Here is an 8,089-nt window from a genome sequence, read left to right as displayed (position 1 = left end):
AATGTGTTTGTGAGGCTATGTGTAGTGTTGTCGGCACGGCATGTTTATTCGGTAGCACATTTCATACGCAGCGCAGATTCAATGTGCTTTACATAATTAAAGCAAAAAGAGTGTAGGACTAAAAGAGCCTGCCTGGTCTCCCGCTCTCTTTGGGAAGTATTTGAGTGTGTGTGTGTGTGTGTGTGTGTGTGTGTGTGTGTGTGTGTGTGTGTGTGTGTGGGACTAAAAGAGTGTAGGACTAAAGAGTGCCTGGTCTCCCGCTCTCTTTGGGAAGTATTTGAGTGTGAGTGTGTGTGTGTGTGTGTGTGTGTGTGTGTGTGTGTGTGTGTGTGTGTGTGTGTGGGACTAAAAGAGTGTGGGACTAAAAGAGTGTAGGACTAAAGAGTGCCTGGTCTCCCGCTCTCTTTGGGAAGTATTTGAGTGTGTGTGTGTGGGACTAAAAGAGTGTAGGACTAAAGTGTGCCTGGTCTCCCGCTCTCTTTGGGAAGTATTTAGTGTGTGTGTGTGTGTGTGTGTGTGTGTGTGTGTGTGTGTGACTAAAAGAGTGTAGGACTAAAGTGTGCCTGGTCTCCCGCTCTCTTTGGGAAGTATTGAGGGTGTGTGTGGGACTAAAAGTGTGTGTGTGTGCCTGGTCTCCCCGTGTGTGTGTGTGTGTGTGTGTGTGTGTGTGTGTGTGACTAAAAGAGTGCCTGGTCTCCCGCTCTCTCTCTCTGCCTCTTTTGAAATACACACACACAGATTTATGAATATGTGTGTATATCTAAGAGATTGGGAAGTATTTGAGTGTGTGTGTGTGTGTGTTTGTTTGTTTGCTTGCTTGCCTGTACCCATGCGTTGATCCTTCAGTGTGCGAGAGTAAAGCCAAGTCGTGTGTGTGTTTGTCGGTACTCTCTCACTGATCATGCCGTGACTCAGCTCATTTGGGATAAAAAATAAAATAAAAAAAAGATGCTTACGCACACACACACACACACACGCACACACACACACACACACACACACACACACACACACACACACAGCCTCGTTTCTTCTTCCCACACTGCTTCTCTCCAGAAGATGTTCAGGTAGCAGTGCACAATGTGGCTACTGTAGTTCCAGCCTGGTTCTGCATTGATTCTACCTGTCTACTTGACGCCTTCGCTAATTAGCTAATCTACAATCTACAATCTACCTGGCTTGAAGAGTTGCGTTTAATTACTGCTTTAGTCAATTGTTGTAACAATTGAGTGGTTAGATTTTTTTAGTTTCTGAAGCTGCAATTTCACACCTCCTGCATGGTTGATGTCTTATGCTGGATATGTAAAATGTGATTACCATTAGCAGTAGTTGATGACATAAAGCCACATCTGGGTAGCTAACCTGGTCGATGGCTTATGATGGATATGTACAATGTGATTAGCGGTAGCGTGGTTGATGCGCTAAAGCTACATCTGGGTAGCTAATCTGGTTGATGTCTTATGTTGGATATGTACAATGTGATTAGCGGTAGCGTGGTTGATGCGCTAAAGCTACATCTGGGTAGCTAACCTGTTTGATGGCTTGAAGCTAAATCTGCACAATGTAGCGGTAGCAGCTACGTGACTAAACAGCACACACACACACACACACACACACACACATACCCATCTCAGCAGGAGAATTACTAGACACAGCACATGTTTGTCTGTGTGTGTGTGCGTGTGTGCACTGACTAGAGTGAGTATATTGAATGTTTGCACAGCCTTTATGTGTGAGAGTGTGTGACTTTGGCATGTGCGCGTCTGTGCATGTATGTGTGTGAGTGTGTGTGCGCGCGCACCCGCTCATAAGTATGAGTGCTTCTTAGATGTAAACGCAAATGCTGTGACCATGGCAACAGCTGCTATGGCAGTAACCCTGAGTTGAAAATAAAACACAGAAGACTATGCTGAGACACACACAAACACACACACATACACACACACACACACACACATACAGATACTCACATCCTGTAAATCTGCATGCTCCATCCAAGCTCCAAAAAAGATTCAACCATTTAACGATGAGGAGGATTAACTAAACCATATTCTGGGGGCACAAGCTGGCGTATCATCTACCTTTTCTCCCCACCTCTCTCTCTTTCTCTCTCTCTAAAAAAAAAAAAAACAGCCAGGGAAGCAAGGAAGACACATAAAAAATCTTTCTTTCTTTCTTTCTTTCTTTCAGTGTCACCCTCCCTTGCTCAGTATGGCCCAACCCCCCTCTGTCTTATTAGGAGTGCTTATGGAGATGGTGCTGGGGTTTGGGCAGAGTTTGGCAGTTTGTCTCTGGTGGAGGCACGCGTCAGCCATGTTGGGTGTCCCTACTGAGACTCTGGCCTAGCCCTGCATACATATGCAGATCAGCATGTGTGTGTGCGTGTGTGTGTTTGTGTGTGTGTGTGAGTGAGTGAGTAAATGAGAGAGAAGAGAGAGAGAGAGAGAGAGAGTGTGTGTGTGTGTGTGTGTGTACTGTATGTTTGACGGTAAAGTGACGTTTGTACACCAAGACTATACTAGAAGACTGCATGAGTGCAAGTGTGAAGTGCATTTTTTGAAGAACAATTATGAGAGGGAGAGAGGTAGAGAGGGGAGAGAGAGAGAGAGAGAGTCTTTTGATGATCATTCTCAGCAACAAACCTCCAGAAAAACAAAGGCTCCTAGAGCTAAACATAGTGAGCTCCTTTCAATAAAAGATGGCAAGTGAGAGCTCTCTGTGAATGTGCATGTGTGTGTGTGTGTGTGTGTGTATGAGAATGCATATTTCCATACACAGTATACATGTTAGTACAGCAGGTAGGTATGCATCAGTGTATGTGTGCCCCTTGGGTATACTGTACATCACTGCCAGTTTCTATACACACCATAGCTGTCCACCCTCCCGTTTTTTCCGGGTTTCTCACGTATTTTAACTTTTTTCCCGCTGTCTTCCCGTTTTAATATTTTCCCGTAAATATTCCGTATTTTAACAATCTCATAACATTAGTTCTACCATTGGACTTTGGTCAGTCTCTGTACTGTTGTCCTGTTGCTACCCCTTGCCCTTCCAGAGAGATGTTTTCAAAGCATCGTTTTGCTTGCTTGAAGGCAACAGTGAGACTATTTAAGATGACAGCGTGGTTGTCGTGACTCAGATTCAGTGGCACCTGCATAGTGTACGGCCGCACGCACTGTGTGTATCGGCCTACCAGGCTACTCAGCTACAGTATACGAGTAGAGAAAGAATTCCCCCTGTTTGTATATTCACTCCAAGTTGGCCTAACTTCCCAACTCTGCATTGTAGCCCATAAACTACATGACAGGCTGTTTATATTTTTCTCTAAAATAACCAAATGCATTTGTTCAACTTTATGAAGAAGAATTACACACTAGGCTACTTGGAACGCACACATTTTGTTTGCGCAGGAGAAAGAATGAAGGTGCACAGGGGCATAGATTACAAAACTTTAGCCTTATTAGGGCTGTATGAAGTTGACCAAATTATATAGGCTGTTGTTAGGCGTAAATAGAGTTGGCTACTTTGTTGTATTGTTTAGCTGACCAATGCACGTGTTTGCAATTGTGAAACGGACTAATACTGCAACCCTTCCAACGTTGGGGGACGAATGTTGACATTTTCCCGTATTCTGCGTGAGAAACCCGGGAAATCTCCCTTATTTTCAAAGCTCAATGTTGACAGCTATGACACACACTGTATACATCACTCTGCTGTGGCTATCTTGGTAGGTAGCTCTGGGATAGATGTGACTATGATGAAACATGTGCTCTTTCTCTCTCTCTCTCTCTCTCTCTCTCCCTATTATCTCACACGAGTGCATGGCCTTTCATCCCGAAATGAGCCTAAAGCATCACAGGGCTTTCAACCGCTAAACAACAAACAAAAAACAACTCCATCTCCTCCTCCTCTTTCTCTTCATCTCTCTCTATACCTTATTCCCATCCCCCCCATCAACTTGTTAGCCTGTCACGCCTGCATGATGGCTCTCTGACACTCAGAAGGAGCGCTATATTTAGCCAAACCAAGAAACGAATGCTCTTCATGCCTTTTTCTGTCTCTCTCTCTCTCTCTTTCTCCCTCTCTCTCTCTGTTTAGCGCTTAGCGGGGACAAGCAGTGTGTTGTCGTTGAGTAATGGCATGGCCTGGGAGCACTGAGGGTTGCAATGTATCCAGGATTGATCGCTCCTCGCCTCTGCCCTAATGAACTAATCTTCATGAGAGGGACATGCATTACTGCAACATGCTGCTCGTTCTCCTGCGGTTTAATTAATATTGTTTATCCTTTAACGAGTGCATGTAGCATTAATGAAACTAATAAAAAAAGTTAGTTAGAAGTAGTTGTAGCGGAAGTGCCGGCATCAGCAACAGCAGCACTACGTGAAGACTGGAGTAGGAGTTGTAGTAGTATTTGGTTGTGTTCCACGGCGAGAGGGCTTAATATAACCTGGAAAGGTAGGCTACTATTTCATAGTTCCTGCCCCAGATCTTATGAGATTTTCCAGGTTGATGGAATACATTCCAGCCAAGTAGTGATACTACAACTACTCCCACTACCACCACCACTACTACTACTACCACCACTACTACTACTAATACTACCACCACCACTACCACCACTACTACTAATACTACCACCACCACCACTACTACCACCACCACTACCACTACTACCACCACCACTACTACCACTACTACTAATACTACCACCACCACTACCACTACTACTACTACCACCACCACCACCACCACCACCACCACTACCACCACCACCACTACCACTACTACCACCACCACTACTACCACTACTACTACTACCACCACCACTACCACCACTACCACCAGTACTACTACTACTACTACTACCACTACCACTACTGCAGCTGCTGCTCCTGCAACTACTACTACTATTTCCATGGTTACTATTACTGCTACTACTGCTATATTTTTCTGTCATTTTACATTATAATGTTTGTAACTGTGTACATAACTTGCTAATGTCTGCCTGAATGGTGTGTGTATGTGCTTCAATGACCATGTCTATTCATGTGTGTGTGTGTTTCGATGGAGGTGCTATGAGTGTTTATGTGTGTGTGTGTTTCGATGGAGGTGCTGTGAGTGTTTATGTGTGTGTGTGTTTCGACGGAGGTGCTGTGTGTGTGTGTGTGTGTGTGTGTGTGTGTGTGTGTGTGTGTGTGTGTGTGTGTGTGTGTGGAAGGAGGCCGTCTCCAGCTTCAGCTAGACTGTGAGATTAGATATTCCGATGGGCGCTAAGTACGCTGTCTAGCAGCACAGTGGTGACTGTGATGGCTGGTGGCAGTGGTGGCGATGGTGGTGGTGCAGGAGGAGGAGGCCTCCCTGATATGCCTTTTTCCAAGCTGTGGCTGCTGTGTCCCTGCCGCTGCACAGAGCGCGAGCTCTCCACCGCTCCAAATCACATTAGTCACAGCAAGGCACTCTGGGAAGGCTTTCCATTCCAAAGCCGCATCCGCGCAGCGTGCCTCGCTGGAGTGCCGTCTGGAGCTAAATGTGGCGACGAAAGGAGGGCGCAGATCCTCTGTACGCTTCTCTCTCTCTCTCTCTCTCTCTCCTCTCTCTCTCTCTCTCTCTCTCTCTTCATCCCGACTCCATCACAGATTCTCTCTCTCTTTCTTTCTCGCTTTTTTTTCATCGTTTCCTCACCACATCCCCATCTGCACTTCTCTGTATCTATCCCTCCATCCCATTAGTTTCTCTCTCTTTCTCTCTCTTTCTCTCTCTCTCTTTCTCTCTCTCTCTCTCTCGCTGGTCTCCACAGTGTGTCAGTGGTGATTTTCATTGGAGACAAAGACATGACTCACTAGACAAAAGACAACACCTGCCTCTGTGCCGCTCCGGGGAAATCGCCAGAACACGGTCCAGGTGAGTGCCCTTCACACACTCTCTCACACACACACACACACACATTACACACGTGTACACACACACACACACACGCTGTCAAAGTCTCTCAGTCACACACATGCAGCCACATGGATAAATACACTTATCCAAGTCCAACACATGCAGACACATTTTCATATTCTCACACACACTCTCTCTCTCTCACACACACACACACACACACACACACACACACACAGACAGACTCTCTTTACCAAGTGTGTGCGGGAGGGCTGTTTAGCGCAAGAGGGCTGTTTAGCGCTTAGCTCTCGGCTAAGATGGCTGGGCACATTATTCCAGGAGACTGAAGGAGAGTGAGTGAGAGAGAGAGAGAGAGAGAGAGAGAGAAGCCGCTCGTGGCAAACATGACTCCGCAGTCCGCAAAAAGCCAGTTTAGGAGAGGACAGCGCTCTGCTCCACTCCGCTGCGCTATTTTTAAACTCTTTCTCTTACACACTAGTCCTCTTTCCTCCAACCCTCTCTAGCCTGTTACAGTGCGCTGAGCCCCCTTCACTATTTCCCCACGCCGTACTTACATCTCCCAACATTAGCACTCTACATACACGCCGTACTTACATCTCCCAACATTAGCACTCTACATACACGCCGTACAGTACGTACATCTCCCAACATTAGCACTCTACATACACGCCGTACAGTACATCTCCCAACATTAGCGCCAGAGAGGGTTAAAGCGGAGCGAGAGGCGCAAACGTTCGACAATTTCCGCGTTCGATTATTGCAGGGAGGGGAGGGGGGGGGAATTCCCTTTATGCAGACCAGAGTAAACCCTCGCTGCACTAATGTCAATGGAGACTTAGGAATTTTACCAATAAATTGGTCATTATGTCTCTGGATTTGTTGAGGGTTTTTGGAAATTTTGTCATAATCTGTAAGTGTTTGGGATCATTTCAAGCCTAAAAGTGCAATTTTTAGCGTTGGTTTGTGATAAAATAACTTAATATCAGACCATGCTGCTGCCAGTTACTGTCGGTTGTTAGCATGCTAGCTATCCTCTTAGCTAAGGTAAAATTTAAACGGAGAAGTGTAATTTCTTTGAAATGACAACTAGCTGAATAACATTACTTACATTAGTTAAAGTGAATAGTTTATACTCAAGTGAATTTGCAACAGTATATTAAGTTTAAGCGAAGTCCTTCAACTACTAGTCACTTGTTGGCGCATAGCTGTATTGCCATAGCTACTCCCATCCACTTGTATAGCATTTTGTTAAGCTAGCGTTAGCTAGCTAGCTAGCTTCGGTTCACATGACTAATTAAATTATTCATATCATGTCCTAAAGAATGATTCATTGGTATCATACATGATTATAGACAATAATACTGTGAACACAATAAGGTTTATCTGTTCTTGTTGCTTATTAAGAGAGAAAAAGTTTATTTAGTGACGTGAAGGTGACACTCCCACTTATGCAGACCGAACTGTCCCGTTTTGCTCCCATAGTAACGAATTACGTTGCTCTATCTTGCTAGTAATCAAGGATCTTTGTTAGCGCTCTACATACACACTTTTCATTTCCTCCTTTCTCTTCAGCTCTATAATATTAGCTTTACTGATGCCACTACACAGCTCTATAATATTAGCTTCACTGATGCCACTACACAGCTCTATAATATTAGCTTCACTGATGCCACTACACAGCTCTATAATATTAGCTTTACTGATGCCACTACACAGCTCTATAATATTACTGATGCCACTACACAGCTCTATAATATTAGCTTTACTGATGCCACTACACAGCTCAGGTTGGCTTAGCAAGGGACGATAGAGGGATGTGAGGAAACAAGCAACAAAATGCATCTAATGTTATGTGCTGTGAACCACAATTGCACTCAAATGCTATATTTTACTTCCCAATCCTCATAATCATCATCATCATCATCATTAACATCACTTCCCTTGTTTCAGGATCACGTGTAGACTTCATTCCATTAGCATATTATTTTGTTTCAGTCAGTAAAGTGTTCTGCAGCAGAAAAGGCGAACTGTCCTTGTTCCTAAAAACAGTACATATTTCTGGAGTTAATGGTTATTGGATAATTAAAGGGCTGACTCCATGTTAAATGGTTGAAGGATAAATTAAGGGCTTAAGGAGGTCTGTTTACAAATGAACGGCCCGTTAGCTCACATTAAGGGGTCTTGAATG

The sequence above is a fragment of the Alosa alosa genome, chromosome 24, assembly GCF_017589495.1.
Source record: "Alosa alosa isolate M-15738 ecotype Scorff River chromosome 24, AALO_Geno_1.1, whole genome shotgun sequence".
Classification (NCBI taxonomy): Eukaryota; Metazoa; Chordata; class Actinopteri; order Clupeiformes; family Clupeidae; genus Alosa; species Alosa alosa.
This window is presented reverse-complemented; position numbering follows the sequence as displayed.